The 15,835-nt window shown below is 39.0% G+C and overlaps 1 protein-coding gene across 1 annotated transcript in view; it reads left to right on the top strand.

The window, feature by feature from the left end:
* The window catches only part of ACYP2 (acylphosphatase 2), a 43,999-nt gene that overhangs the window by 5,172 nt on the left and 22,992 nt on the right, over positions 1–15,835 (top strand). The gene's annotated exons all lie outside the window — the stretch shown is intronic.

Raw genomic sequence — 15,835 nt, 5'->3', positions numbered from 1 at the left:
GCCAGTTTCTGAAAGAGTAACGCTGTCATGCTGAGGAAATGATTCCTGGCGAAACACAAAGCCTGATTCTATTGCTTCCAGTTATCGTTTTTTTCAAATGTGCATAGGGAGATTGTTAGGACTTTTAAAAAGTCCTTTAGTAGTTTGTTCTCCTAATGAAAAATGAGTGAATAAAACTTTCCTTTGTAGGCTTTATTATAGATGGGCATTTACTAGTGCAAATTCTGCCAACACTTCCCGACAGAAATTGCTTCAAAACAGAACTTGGATAAATAGAGAGGGAGAAAATAATATCGAAAATAGTGTTGCACTTCTGGTAAAGGGATTTGTGTATGATTATCTAATGTGACAGAAGTATTTGTAGTGATTATTTTCTTTGGTCTTGAGTTTAACATTAGTTTGGCCTGTAAAACGTTTACAAAGCCAGGGAAACATCAGTTCTTTGTTTCCTAAGTCAAGTTGATACCTACTTTCTGCAGAGGATAGCTGCAAAGTCAGGCTAACACGACTAGGCTTATTCTCAAAGATGTGTTGGCATACAGTCTATTCCAAAAGTAAAAAAAAATGGGCTTATTTTTCATTGTTAGGTACTTTTATGTAGGGTCAGCAAGCTGTATTGTGACCAAAAAACCCCTATGTTGAAGCTTTTTATGTCATTGTGTTTGATATTCAGAGCAAATAAAAAGTTGGTTTGAGTTGCTGCTTCTTCATTTCATGCTGGAAATCAATATTTTCCACTGATGTTGGAATGTCACAATGTTGAAGTCCGATTTTGAAGTATGTATTGAGATATGGATTATTAAATTGAAGACCCTAGAGTTGAATGCTGACAGAGAAACAGTTCACTCTGTTACTTCCTCTGTGGGATCTGATATATTGGAATGGTAGTGAGTTTATTTTTGGCATTAAATTGGTGAACTTGCACATGAAAGGCAAGCTATTGTATATGAACAGATGCTTTGAAAGGCCCTCTGCTAGTGCGTGTTAATAAAAGATCAAAATAGATTTGAGTTTTTGAAGTATTTTTGCAGAGCTTTTAGCATTTTTTGTAATGCTCAGCCATGCTTCCCAGGAAATCACAATACTGTGTTCTAGATTCAAGGATTATTGAAAATGCTATATTAAGTAAAACCAAAACAAGACTGACTTCTATGGCAAATTAATACGAACCAGTAATCCTAAACATATATTTGTGTTCAAACTGTGATAAATAGTTACGAGAAAACTCTGGTGCCAACTTCCTATGGAAACTCTGGTTTCTATTTGCTGGATGTTAGAAGAGACTGTGTAGGACACTACTTAGAAGAACTCTCTGAAGAAACTGAACACTTTTCAGAGAAATACAGTACATCAATCAGTGTTATAAGGTATTTCAGAAAAGGCTCCTGGTGAGTGCTATTTCAGATATTGGAACAATGTGTCACCTTGTAGAAATCTTTTAAGAATAGTTTGTGCAGTATCTTTTGGACAGGTATTCTCACACTTGTATATGTTTCCAAATTAAAGGCTTAAAATAGCCTGAATTTCAGAGATGCAGCACTTGGACTTTTAAAAATCATGTATTAATGGTAATAAAATGATTTGTAAGTTGTTATATTTGTTGTGGCTTGTTAATGTTAGTACTTTAAAGGGGGAGGTGGAAGGGTTGTTTTGATCTATCGTAAACAATGTTTATCTTTTCATGATGCTAAATAGAGTCAAGGACATAGACAAAAGACAGTAGGGGTACCATAAGGAAGTACAGTTCTTGAACAGATAAATGGAGAAAGCAAGATGGGAGGATAGAAAAGAGGGATAAGGGCTTAAGAAGAGGATAAAGATAGGGAAACTGTAAAAATTGTGGGAAAACCACCGTGAGGCAATTCAACATTACCAGAAGCATGGAGTGAATAACAACGCATGCCTTTGTTCTGGAGCAGTAATGCGGCAGACCTCAGCCAACGGTTTTCCAGTAGCAGTCCTTTGCCCCTGATTTTCTGACTCTTTATACTCTGTTTTGTATCACTACTTGTATTGTGAGGCACAGCTGGGTGGCATCCAGTATGGGCTCAAGGAACAATGCCTTTATGTGATTGTTTTTATCCTTTTTAAGATTTTTTTTTTAATGCAGACTGCAGGGTAAAATATAATCTGGAAGAAATTGTGAGGGTAGTCCTAGTGATCTATATTAAGCATGATTGTAATGCACATAAGAGTTTAGATGGAGAGTGATCAGAACCAGTATAAAGTGGAGAAAATAAGGTTGAAAGCAGAAGAGTTGTAGGTATGACTATCCACTTACACTTGAAGCTTTCTGGTGAAATGAGAGCATGTTAGAGATGATGTATTTGGGAAATCAATTGGCCAGTAACATATGACCTTTAGAGTCTTGGATAGTCAAATACAACTTTACTGTGTTAGAATTGAGGGATAAGGGGCAGGAAGGCAGCCAGAGGGTACGTATCTACTGCTGCAGATGCAGCACAGAAGTGTTTGCTAATGCAGCCAGTCCAGAACGCTGCAGGTTTGATTCTTTGCCATCCTGCCAGGAAAAAGAACTGACCTTTTACCTGTGCCTTGTGTAGTTGCTCAAGCAGTGTGCTGAGGCCTGGATTTTGTCCTAAAACGTGAAAGCAATTGTTTCCCTGCAGACATAAAATTATGATACTGATTATGATTATAATTGAAAATTATGATTACTTTGAAATATGACATATAGAGTTTGCTCTGGAGCATATAGCAACGTAGTGGAGGCATTCTGACTCTTGCAGAAATGAGTGGAAAATTATAGATAGGCAACTTTGAAGACCTGGGGCCTAAAAAGTGTTGTACTTGCAAGAAGTTTTAGTCCTTGTTGGACCATTCATTAATGTTGAACGTGGCTGTATGTTGTTGTTGAAGTGGTGCTGAAAGGCTGACTTCTTTGACGTGCATTCTGTGGTGGTGAAACCTTGCTCACACTGAAAACTGGCAAAATGTACTGACTTCACTGAGGCTTGGGGTTCAGTGTGAATTTCACTGAAGTGCAGGAAGCTTAAGGTATGAATAAGCAGGTTTTGATCTTGGGTATTTTCATTTCAAGATTTGTCTTCAGTTTGGTTTTAATGAAAAACTTTTCGATTCTCAAATAGATTTAGATTCTTTTATATGAAAATGTATTTGGAAGCCCGTTTTTAATTCTAATTGGGAGATCTTGCAGACCTTTTTTGACGTATTTTTTAAGAAGTCGTGAGAAGCTTTTACCTGTAATCTTGCTTTAGCGTCCCTTGCTTTTTAACCTCTAGATGGAGCTGTTTGTTCTGTAGATACATGCTTCATTTGAAGCGAACCTATTTTTAGACTGTTAGAGAAGAATCCATCTTTTTCTTCACTGCTTTTTTCCCTACTATATTTTATAGGCCTGTTCTGTTCACTGCTACTGCTCTGCAGAGATAACACCCATTACCCTTAAGTACTAAAGAGCTTATTTTCAGTCTTTTACCTTTCTGTAATCCAAAGAATACTAAAGTCACAAGAAAGGCAGAGCCATAGCATTTCTAAAACGTAATGACATAAGGTGTTACATTGAGCTGGGGGCTTTTTTTGCCAGCCCAGGTGTTGTTAAATGGGGTAGAAGAGATAGTCATTTGGGATCTTTTTTTTTCAGGACTACCGTTCAGGGTTTTTCATCATAGTGTCTTGTGATTTTTTTTTTCCATTTTATTCATCAAATAAGGTTGGAGCCTTTGCAGGCATTGTGGTTGTTGCCATAGCAACTTGCATTGACAGGCTAGAAACCATGTTCCTATGGAAATTTTTAGGACTTGAATGATGACATATGGCTTAGTTATCTATAAGAAAAGGAAGGTAAGACTTATGTCATATAGACTGCCAAGTTCATAATTTATTCCAAAGCCCAAAGATTTCAAATCAGGCTTTACTGTAAAATGTAAAATCTTAAGACGTTTTTTAGACACAAGTAGTATATGACAGCATAATAAGTATTCTTTGTGTCTTTGTAGGAAGGTGTGATATAAAATATAGATTGGTTGTCTTGGAAATTGTTTTTAATTAGTAAATTAATGCTAATTCAATTTGTATGTTTAAATTTTAATATCGATGTAATTTAAGAAGAATTGGTATTAGATATGTAAATGACAGAAGGCTTCAAATTGCTGTGTCTATCTGCATTGAAAAATGCCAATTTTTACTACATAAAATGGGAGAAGGGAGCTCTCTTAATACTGCAGCTGTTGTTCTGTATCTGTTTCATGTGGTGTATCCCAGATTCCTGTCTGTATCAACTGGCATTAAATAAATTCTTTTATCATCAATATAGTTTTTTAGTTGTTGGCAGATAATAACACTGGTAGCATGAAATGGAATCCAAGGCTAGTATAAACCCCCTCTATATTTAGACAGACTGGGTTCCTTGAGCAAGGTCTTACTACCCAGCTTATGTTGAGATAAAAAATTAACATATTTTATTCTGTATTTTGCATTTTTGTTTCTCCATTTTAAAAGGCTATTTTAAAAAATGTTTAAGCTTAATCTGGATGTTGTTTCGGAGATGAAACTGTAACATGTCTTTGCACCTGAACCTGGGCATAATAGTAAAAATGAATATGCAGAGGATGTTTGTACAGACAAGGAAGTGATTTAGGTTTTTAGATACATTCAAGACATCTATGATACACCCAGATGCCTGCTATTGAAAAGAAGACAAAGGCTGTTGAGTGAAATGTTCAAAGAGATATGAAAAAATGATGGATTAGGGTGAGAATATGGAAGCCAGCTTGCATTTGGCAGCAGTAGATTAAAAAACACTGATTTTGGATTGGGAATCTGTAGATTCAAGCAGTGGTGAGTAACATCAGACTAGCACAAAAGGTAAAAAACTTGGAGATAAATTCATATGTAGGGGGCAGAATGGCAGCATGATATGCTAACCAGAGGTGGGCTCTGATGGGAGATTGGGTTGAGAGATAGATGGAAAATTTTGAAATCTGTTAGTGCAGGAGAGGAGAATGTCAGAGGGATGATCTGACTGCAGTGGAAGTGTATTACCAAGGTAGGGACACACACACCAAGTTTATGGTCAAGAAGATTTAGGAGGAAAGAGATTGTTAGACCATCTTAAGACAAGTAATTCTAAAACAAATTAGTTAGGCTGTGAGAAACTTACTGTTTTTCAAAGATGAATGCAGTTGTTCTCAAAACAGGCTCTAAATTTATTGGTATACATTTTCAGATCTGTATTTAGTATGAGGCTGTAATAATTTATAACTAGCATCCTACGTGTCTAGGGAAGCAAATAGGCACAACATTGCAATGACTAGATTGGAGGTTGATCATACAAAACCACTGGTCATTGTATGCTTCAGTTTTTGCCATGCATATTTTCTATAAAAATACATCTGTTCTGATGTACTTAATGTTTACCTTGTGCCTTGTCAGTGAGGCAGCTCTGTACCATAATAGTATGGCTGAAATATTTCCAGAATGTACTGTTCTTGGGAAGCTGACAGTGATATATTTTGAAGGAAAAGGGAGAGGGAAATTAAAATCACATTCTTCAAGCTTTCTTTTTTTACTTTGCTAAAATGTGAAATACTGGAGAAGTGTTAGGATGTGTTCTCATTTATGATTGTAACTAGGTACAGTTTTTACATTAATCGGTGTTGACAGTGATCTGCCATATTTCAGTTGACAAGAAATATGATAGGGTTTTTATAGTTCACTGTGGGTCCAAGTATAGCAAGCTCAGGTTTTTAGGTTGGGCTTTATTTTTATTTTTTAAAGGTAAGACTAACCTATTCTGGAAAATTAGATTGTGTTAAATTAAAATGTTTGTGGCTAGTATAATGGTAAATGTGACCATCTCTCTTCATACTGAATATTTGAAGTATTCATTTCTTATCTGTAGTTATTTGATTATGTCTTTAAATTAGGATAGATTGTGAAATGTTTCAGTTATGCAGGATCAGAGCTTGGTTCTGTAAATTAAATTCACTAATTTACTAAATGTTATTGGTGATGACCTGGGAAAGATTGGAATTAAACCTCGTTCTTTGCGTTTTTAGCAGTTAAAAATTGAATAAATGAAGAACCAATTACAGTTTATTGTAGCAACTCTACTCTGCTTAAAAGACAAGGAATGGGTCAGGTGAGTCCGAAGTAGGTTTTGTTGCTGGCTTCTGAGAAAAAAACCCATAGATTTTTATTGATACTTTGCTGAAGGAGATTGCTGCACACTTCCAACACAAAACTGTAGGCCTAGTGGCTTACTCTTGTTCTGCCCTTGCTCTTTTATATCGTAGAGCAGTGCCGACTGCCCTCTTGTTAGTCACTTATGGCCACAGCAAATGGCAATTATTTCCCTGTGGACCAGGAAGAGAGGTGTAGCTCTCCACTGAAGGTCACACAGCCCACCAGTGACAGACAGAAATAGAAGTGGGCTCCTGGCACAGGTCCTGTCCTTTAGGCTGTGCTGGATTGTCACTGTTCTTCACTTTGAAATGCCATAAACCACTAAAGCTTTTAACCATGGTTATGTCTTTCTGGATATGGAATAGTGCAAAAAGAATGTTTTCCACCCCCCCATTTCTGCTGCTGGGATATAAAGATAGCTGTCTCATATGACCTTGTAGATTGTTTTTTGATGTAGTAATTTTTACAGTCACTGTGAATGTGCAGTAGCTTGGTGGAACTGTAATTCTTTATATCTGCTTCCGTTTCTGATCACTTAAGTGCTCATAATGATACATCTTGATAAGAAACATTGTTCTAGTTAACAAATTATAGTAAACATAGGCTTACAATACAAATGGTTAATTAGGATTTGCTAAATACCGTCTTATTAGAGCTTAATCCTCATGTTTTCTTCATCTTTTGAGTACTGGATTTTTTGGAAGGAGTACAGGCTAAGCCGTTTAGTCAGTTTTGAGAATAAGACAAAAGTTCTTGTTAAAGTTCACATGTTGTTATTGACACTCAAGGTTACTAAGTTAGGGTAGTGTTTAATTCTCACAGCTTCTACTCTGAAATGTATGTTATAGTTTAGTCTTATACCACAAACACAGGTCTATTGAGGTGTTTTCGTTTGTTGGAGGGGGGGTGCCAGTTCTTAACATTTTATCATATTTGATGCTTGAATTAATTCGGCGGCGAAAGTTCCTTCCTTCCAGCTCCCTCTGAAGCTGCCAGGAACGTCCCTTTGCTTTACTGGGAGGCACAGGACTCCTTTTTCTCATTCAGTTTTTAAGGTATTCCACAGTGTTGCGTGTTTGTAGGTCTTTGTAAATGCAGGAAAAATGCTCCTTCAGGCCTCTCATACACACCTGGTCTCCTGTTCTTATTACTAGTAGGTATATTAATATTTGTTTAAATGTTAGAGAGAAGACACAAAGCTGCTTTCCATTTATGTTTATAGAGCATCTACCAGATGTTATTCCTGCATTTAAACTGGACTGAATTTCTGGAACTGTGCCTCTGGAATAAATAGTGTTAGTCTATGCAGTGTCTTGGAAAACTTAGTATGTGATCTTCTGCAGGGTGCGTCTTTTTTTACTGTGCCTCTCTGGTGGCTTGCCTCTTAGGAAGTGGTAGTTCCATAGGGATATGGCATTAATACTTGAAAGTTCTTTAGCAGTGTTAGTACAAGAAGTCCTAATTTGCTACAGAATTCCAGACTTTCAGTTCCTTAGTGGATCACCATCTGTGATAACCTGAACTGAATTCTTAAATCTGTTGCATGGTTGAAAGCATTGCAAGGTTGTATTGGGTTGTATTGTAAACACAGGAAAGTGGAACTGTTGTCGGAATGCTCAATTTAGGCATTTTCTTGCATAATTAGAAGAGTGATATGGCTTTTTCATCAACATTGAAAAGTCAAACTTACTTTGGCTCTAAATTAATCTTCCTAATTAAGTCACAGTGACTGTTCTACAGCAACTCTATGCAGGTTGGTTGAGCTTTCTGGGAGACTGCGAAGTACAAATTCCAGTATGATGTGCAGATTCTGCTGGAAGCTTTTTATTAATTTGGGCATATTAAGCGTTTATGCCTACTCTGCAGCTGGATATCGTAGTGGATCTTTGCCTTCTGAAAAGTGCAAGGCATAGGAATTGACAGGTCATCTGTATCCTGAAAGGGCAACTAACACTGTTTATACAAACCTACAGTTTGATAAGGGTATCCACTTGATGTTGTAACCTACAGAAGCTTACTGAGAAGGAAGAGAATTCAACTAACTGGTCTAAAAATGGAGATTAAATGTGTAGAACAATGTCAGGAGATCATTACTGAATTTTTACAGCCAAGCATTCAAGAGCTGGGATAAACTAGAAATGAGCAGTGCTGCAGTGCGCTCATGGTAATGTCTGTTTTGTTCTCTGATCTTCCCACCTGATGGCTGAAGGTGTTTGTTTTCCTTTTGTGTGTGCTGATTATATTTCAAGATTAATGATCCAGTAAGTAGGGTACAAGCCTGTTATGACCACTTTTCTATCTTAAGAGGGATGAAGCGTGTTATTCTGGGTCTAGAGATTTGTGTTTGTAATCCACAGGAGAAAGCAACATTAAACTAATATTAAGGTTGCATAACAAAAGGATGAAAAGACCTCTGCAAGAATGCTGCTTTTGTCCCCAGAACAAGTGTTAGGAGCTAGGCAAACAGATTCAGGGTTAAGGTGATAGTAACCTGTGCTTCTGGTGAGAAATTAGGGGGGAGTATTTTCAGATGTATTATGTGATATGCGTGGTACCAGATGCAGGAGCTTCTCCATAGGAATGCAAAGGTTTTGTAGTCCACGTGGACAGCATACAAAGGAGGGGGAAGATAGTTAACTATGAATCCTGTGTTGAGTTGGTGGGTTTGATTTACTTCTGAATTTACATATCCTATGAATCTCGCTACTACTGATCTTACCAGTGTTCTGGTGGGAGAAGTGCTGACTTGGAAAAGTGTCATCTCTCTATGACTGAAGCACTTAATTAGCCAGGTTAATATAGGACTTTAAATGAATTCTTTATTACTTATGCTGGGCTGCACAGATAGCCAGAAAAGAAGAGGAAGCTAGTTAGAGCTTGTTTTGTGGGGAAAGAACTGTGAAGCGTTTTTATGTTGCCAAGATACCTGTTTGTTTTATTCCACAAATTAATGTAGTAATGATTTGATTCATGGGTAGGCTGTATTCAGTTTATTTACCATATTTTTATAGAAGATGAGTCTGTTTCACACTTATGTACTTAAGATATGCTGGGTAACCTCATTATATAATATATAACTCAATTATACCATGTTCTTTTTTCCCAACTCCTCCTTCCGCTCCCTTGTCTTGCACTACAGGGAAATGTAGTGTTTATTTGCTTAATGTGGTGCCCAGAGATTTTTTTCCCTTGAACAATGCTGGATGTTACCAAGTATCCTGCAGAGTTAACTTTACTTTTTATAAGCTTGCCTTTCTGTTTTTTGTGGCCCCTCTGAGGGGGGGGATACTGAAGTCTCTTTCCAGAGAGTCACTTATATAAACTTGGAGAAGACACTGGGTTTGCTTTGACATCCTTTTGCTCTAGAGTTGATTTACTTACTATAGTCATTCTATGTTACTGGATTAGAAGCTTTCTTTTCAAAGCTGGTATTCTTTGTGATGTGTTTGCTGTAGTTGGGGTGAAAAAGCTGGCTGTTTTAATCTATAATAAAAACTCTGCTTGTCTACCTTAAATGCTTTCCACTGGTGTTCAGACTGATACTCTAGTATTGTGATGCTGTGGGCTCTTCCTGCTTGTTTCCCCACTGATAACGCAACAAAGAAAATCAGTCTGGAAAAAGTCTGGGGAGGGTTCAGAACTTAAAGAAAAGCAGCCATTAAAGTGGCTATATGATACTATGTTTGGAAGAAGGTTCCTTGAACTCCTTAATGACCATTCTGATGGAAATAGGTACTGAGCAAATAATTTTCCTTCCCCTTTTTTGATTCTATAAGCCATAGAAATTTATTATGTACTAGAAAACAAACCATCTGGAGCAGCAAACCCAATCTATTCCTGCTTGCAAATCTCCCAGCAATCATTTAATGAGATTTCAGTCATCATATTTTTGGCTCTGAGCAGGCTTGGTCTACCATATAGGAACTCACCTGAAATCCTGCTATGCTCTACAAATGCTAATCCTGAGCCTCTGGCCCTGCCTCTGGCTCTGTTTGTTGTATGCTATAAGCCGTTCCTTGAAATTAGATTTCAAGGTCAGTACGAGAAAGCTTCAGAGAGCACAGCTATATCACACTGTAGATCTCTGTAGGCTTATTATCATCTTTAAATTTAGATGGGTCAGTGTTTTGCAGAGGAAATTTTTAAGAATTGAAAAAAATGACATGGCTTGGATCATATTCTAGGAGGGGTGGAGAAGGGCATCTGGCTGCTGCCAGTGTGAGGTAGCCATGCCTGCCCTGCCCTGAGTTTGCAGACTGTGAACCCAGGAGCTGGAGCTTGGAAACAGAGATCTTCCTTGTCAGACTGTGAGGACTCTGGCCCAAAGGGAGATCTGCAGTCTTCTGCAGAGCCAGGAGCATTGGAAGGATTGATTTTGAGCACATCTACTTAGCGCAACATTCTTGGGGCTGTGAACTTTGAAAGGTCAGGCTCCCCAGCAGCCTCATAGACAAACTGGCAGCATATTCTGATGAAAACCACTTTGGAGTGCAAATTCAGTTCCTTTTGGAGATGAATTTTCAAAATCCTAGGTCTGCTGCCTGTTTTTCAGTGAATCACACCTGTAACCTATCCGTGCCTAGGAGCACATACACAGAATTTCTATTTGTGCTGCTGCAGTTTGTGCATGTGCTCTACCCTGCTGGGCTGGGAAACTGCTTCAGCAGTGTTACTTGGCTTCAGCGATAGGAAAAGACGTTTGCTGTTCCCTGCCATTTAGTCACAAACATCACTCATGATGTCTGCTTATGTCTAAAAAAGTCATAGCTAGGATGTTGTCAGCTTTGCAAAATTTCAGGCAAACAGTGCTCCTGTGATGTCTTGCAGAACGACTGCTGCCCATCTGGCTGCTTTTCCAGATCTTTCTGTTAGAACATAAATTGCTATATAATATTATTCTGTTGCCCTCACGAACGCTTGGTGGTAATCCCCAGTGTGTTGTGTGAGACCTGCTAGGGACAGCAAAGCTGACTGAATGCTGGGTGTCCCACTAGTGAACCCTGCCAACACGGTTTTAGTTATTCATGTTTTCAGCTTTCCTCTTACTACTATGTCTGCTCAGTTAAGGGAAAAAGGGTGAAATACTAGCATGAGCGAAAGGAGATGAATCTTTACTTGGTTTAAAGGTTGAAGAGTGTTGTATGCTAAGTGTGCCAGGGATGTCGGGATATTGTATTGGGATCCTGTGAAGACCAAGATCCAATAGATTTTTATATTGTGCAGCTCACGCAGCACATCGACAGTTTCAGGACCTGCTGTTACTCAGACTAAAGGGTGTTTGATGCTGTTATTGCAGTTAATTACTTTGTAAGTACATAAGCAGCAATATAGTGGAGCTTCATAAAAAGATAGAATTCCTGTTTACTTTATACTATTGTAATGGTGCTGACATTGATAGCTGTGGAGGTGCTGTATATATATGGATTGAGTGCAGAGGCAAATTTTGGTGAACACTTGTCTTTTAAATTCCTAGCACAAATGTGAATTAAAATTGAAAACGGTTCCATTGAGTAGCTGCATATGGATTATTCCTGCGCTGTATGTGGAGGAACTGGGGCACAGAGCAGCATCAGTACAATCTCATACAGCAAATCTGTGATTTCTCTGGGCTAGCTGGGGCAGTCAATTTCTGCTAGGTTCAGAAGAAAGCCTATCTCTCTGCTTTCAAAATCCCCTCCATGTTAAACAGTACAAACAATAGGAAAATTATAGACTTTAGTCAGTAAGGACCCCATTCTGCTTCTTAATGTGTTATAAGAGACTCCTGCTACCAAAGAGTAGATAGTAAAATTAAGCAGTGAAGCCTGAGAATGAGAAAGTGTTAATCTACAAATGGACACCTGTAGCACAGAGATGAACCGATTGGCTCAGTCACGCAGAAGTGCTGTGAACTGAATTCAAGTTGTTTCCTGACTCCCAGTCCAGTCCTTCACCACTCTGTCCTTCTGTTCCTCTGTAGTTTAAAACAAAACTGTTCAACTTTCTCTGTATTAATAAGGAAATAAATACCTTTTGTATTTCTTGCAAAATAGAAGTGAACTGATTGTTATGTATGCCAGCTGGCAATTATTTTGTTAAATCCTAACATTAATAATAATTAATTGGATAATTACATTGAAATTTGCTTTCTGGCTCATGTCCATATGGATAGTATAGGCAGAAAATTCTGAGCCATAGCAATGTGGAGCAGAATGTGGGAGCAATTAATCATTTCAGTAAGTGCTTGTAAACAAGATCAGCTCAGCAGGCACTCAGGAAATCTCTTATGAAATGCAATGCTGTCTTCATTATCCTTTTAAAGGGTTCTGGTGTAGGACCAGAACAGCAGGCAGAATTTATCTGTGCCATACTGTTTGACTACATACTGCAGATTTCTCAGGACTTGTGGACCCGAAGGCAAACACTTAAAAACAGACCTATAGTCTTTTATTGAAACTGTATGTTATTTTCATCTTCTGAAAGCTGTTCTGTTGCCTGAGTTTATGCACAATTATTCGGTGAATTTTGGCTAATAAAAATCTATTCAGCTTAGTGTCTGGTTTACTATTTTAGTTAATATTAAGAGATGTTCCTGTTACTCCCAACCAGAAGCATTGGGCTGGTGACCAGTCACTAGTGGGGTTCTGCTAGGATCCATCTTAGGGCCAGTACTCTTTAATGTCTTCATAAATTACCTGGAGGCACGACTTGAAGGTTTACTTAGTAAGTTTGCAGACGACATGAAACTGGGAGGAGATGTTGACACTTGAGGGCAGAGAGGCCTTGCAGATGGATCTGGACAAATTAGAAAGCTGAGCAATCACCAACCGCATGGAGTTTAACAAAGGCAAGTGCACCTGGGCCTCGGTGGCCCTGGATGCACACACAGACTGAGGAGCGAGAGGCTGGAGAGCAGCCGTGCGGGAAGGGATCTGGGATTCTGGTCGACGGCAAATTGAACATGAGCAACAGTGTCCTGGGGTGCATCAAGCATGGCATTGCTAACTGATCGAGGGAGGTGTTTGACATGCTCTGCTTTGCAGTGGTGCAGCCTCAGCTTGAACACTGTGTGCAGTTTGGGGTGCCACAGTATATAGAGGATCTAAAGTTACTGGAGAATGTCCAGAGTTGAGCCACAGTGTTGGTGAATGCTTTAGAGGGGAATCTGTATGAGGAGTGGCTAAAGTCACTTGGTCTGTTCAGCCTGCAGGAGACTGAGGGAAGACCTCATCATGGTCTACTGCTTCCTCTCAAGGCGGGGAGGAGGAGGAGCAGACACCAATCTCTTGTCTCTGTCGACTGAGGGAATGGCAGAAGATGCACCAGGGGAAGTTTAGGCTGGATATTAGGAAAGACTTCTTCACCCAGAGGGTGGTGGAGCACTGGAACAGGTTCCCCAGGGAAGCAGTAGTGTTGCCAAGCCTGACAATATTCAAGAAGCATTTGAACAATGCCCTCAGACACATGGTGTGAGTGTTGGGGATGTCTGGTGCAGAAACAGGAGTTGAACTAGATGATCCTTGTGGGTCTCTTCCAACTCAGGACATTCTGCGATTCCATGAACTTAAATATTGAGACACACACATTCTGAGAAATAATAAATATTTTGCTTCACTGTGTTTGGAGCAATCTAATAGACTTAAAAATCATCTCAGGTTTTGTAGTTGTCAAGCGTGTAAGGTATGCCTGCTGGAGGCAAATAGAAATGGCAAAATGTGGAGCACATATGGGACCTAGGTATGAAGCAGCATGTGGATGGGATAGGTGGCAGTGTTTGCCTTACCCAGTGAGGTAAAATGCCGTGCTGGTGTGTGGGATTGATGTGTGAGGGATGTTGGAGCCTGTGGGACAATGCTGTGACCTGTGCAGGGATCACTGAAGAATCGTTTCTGCAAGAAACATGCCTGGTGCCTTTACCCTAACCACAGTGCCCCTAGGGAAGCTGTGGCGTGCTATTGGCTCTCCTCTTCTTGACTGTGCTCTAACTGTCCTCCCGAGTGGGGGTAAAAATGAAGTTAATGACTTTAGTTGGAGTCTTGCATGGAAACTTGTATGCTCCCAAGAGGATTGTGTCATGAGGAACATGACTTCCTGTAGAAAGACATACAGAGGTCTGTGTTTCTGTGTGGCTTGAAAGTAGAATTTACTAAACTGTTCTAAATGTTTTTTCCAGATAATGTGGCTGTCTAAAGTTACGACATTAAGGTTGTAATTGATAGCTTCTTTATGAACATGGAGACCAGTGGGACTCTATTGGTGCAAGCATTGGTCTGTGCATCATGGCACTTTTATGGGAAATATTTGTCTTAGTCTGTTCAAAATCATGGCATATGATTTGTGATATGGGAGACCTGACAGAAATAGCATGCTTTCTTATTCTTTGCCAGGTGATATGTGCTGTCTAACCCAATATTTTCCATTAAAGAGAAGGAATGGAAGTGCCAGAGCACTGAAGGCAGTAAATGTGTAGTCCTTTTGGTTACTGTGAGTCAGTGTTAGACGGTAGCAAAGTGTTTGCAGCAGTGGTTTCTCTGTTAGGCTGTTAGAAAAGTCTAGAAGGGCAAAGTGGGAAAGGACAGAGAATTTATAATTGTTTCAATGAGTTAATGGCAATTAAATATATCTGGTATGTAGCAAGTGTTAATTTTAAACAGCTATCTTTAGGTAGAAATAAATTCTTTGATCTACACGCCCTGAAATACAGTCCAGAATGATCATGTTCAGCTGGTCACAAGATTAGGCAAATCTACAACTGAAAGTTAGCAGTGGTGAAATGAACATGAACAGAGGTGACACTGGTTTGCCTGAGGGCGGAACACATGGTCCGCTTTAGGTTAATGTGGATGCCACTTGTTCAGGGCATTGTGGTTGGTAACCCTTTCCTCCTCCCAAACTGCCTCCCTGCTCTTAAAGTGGATCAGCAGTGTAACATGGCAGTGGCTTTTGGAATTAAGGTCATATCTAAATGCAGGAGCACAAAATGGAAGGGCTGTGCTGTGCATTCACCCTTGTTTTGATCCAGGCAAGCATAATGGGTATTCTGTGTCATTATGATACAGTTGTCTTGGTCTTTACAGTGAATTTAACAATTTTAAAAAACTGCTATGTATTTAAAGAAAACAAAATTGTAATCCATGGCAGTGTAGTATAAACCACTTCCAGTTGTGTAAAACAAGCATTTGTGTTTAAATAATTGGAATATGAGAAAAAATTAGCACATTTATGTTAACTTGTATATTATTACTATTGTAGACAGTATTTCAAACAGGACCTTGTACGCCTGTTCTTTGCTGAGGTTTCAGGATTGACAGAATAAGAAAAATCATTTTCTTGGGACTCTTTGGTGTTGGTGGGGGCAGTGAGATGGAGTTCACTTAACAGGGAGGCATGAAGTACTCTAAATACTGATGAAAGAAAACATTAGTTCTGGATTTATAACCAGCTCAAAGAGGAAAAGAGTAAGGTGGGCAGAAGAATCAAATACTTCTAAATGATTTGTTTTGTCCGTGATTCTGTCACACTCTACCTGAAAGAAGAGTAGCAGTCTTGAGGCCAGCAGACATTGAAATCCATGAGGACTTTTGCCCTCCCAGTTGTTCTGACTCTACTACAACTCGACAGCAAACAAGTTCCTCTTGTGGGAATTTAAGTTGTAGTTTTGGCTACATTTATATCACTATAGTGAGAC

This window comes from Phaenicophaeus curvirostris, chromosome 2 (assembly GCF_032191515.1).
Source record: "Phaenicophaeus curvirostris isolate KB17595 chromosome 2, BPBGC_Pcur_1.0, whole genome shotgun sequence".
NCBI classification, from domain to species: domain Eukaryota; kingdom Metazoa; phylum Chordata; class Aves; order Cuculiformes; family Cuculidae; genus Phaenicophaeus; species Phaenicophaeus curvirostris.
The sequence above is the reverse complement of the archived record's forward strand: the minus strand, read 5'-3'. Positions and strand labels throughout refer to the sequence as shown.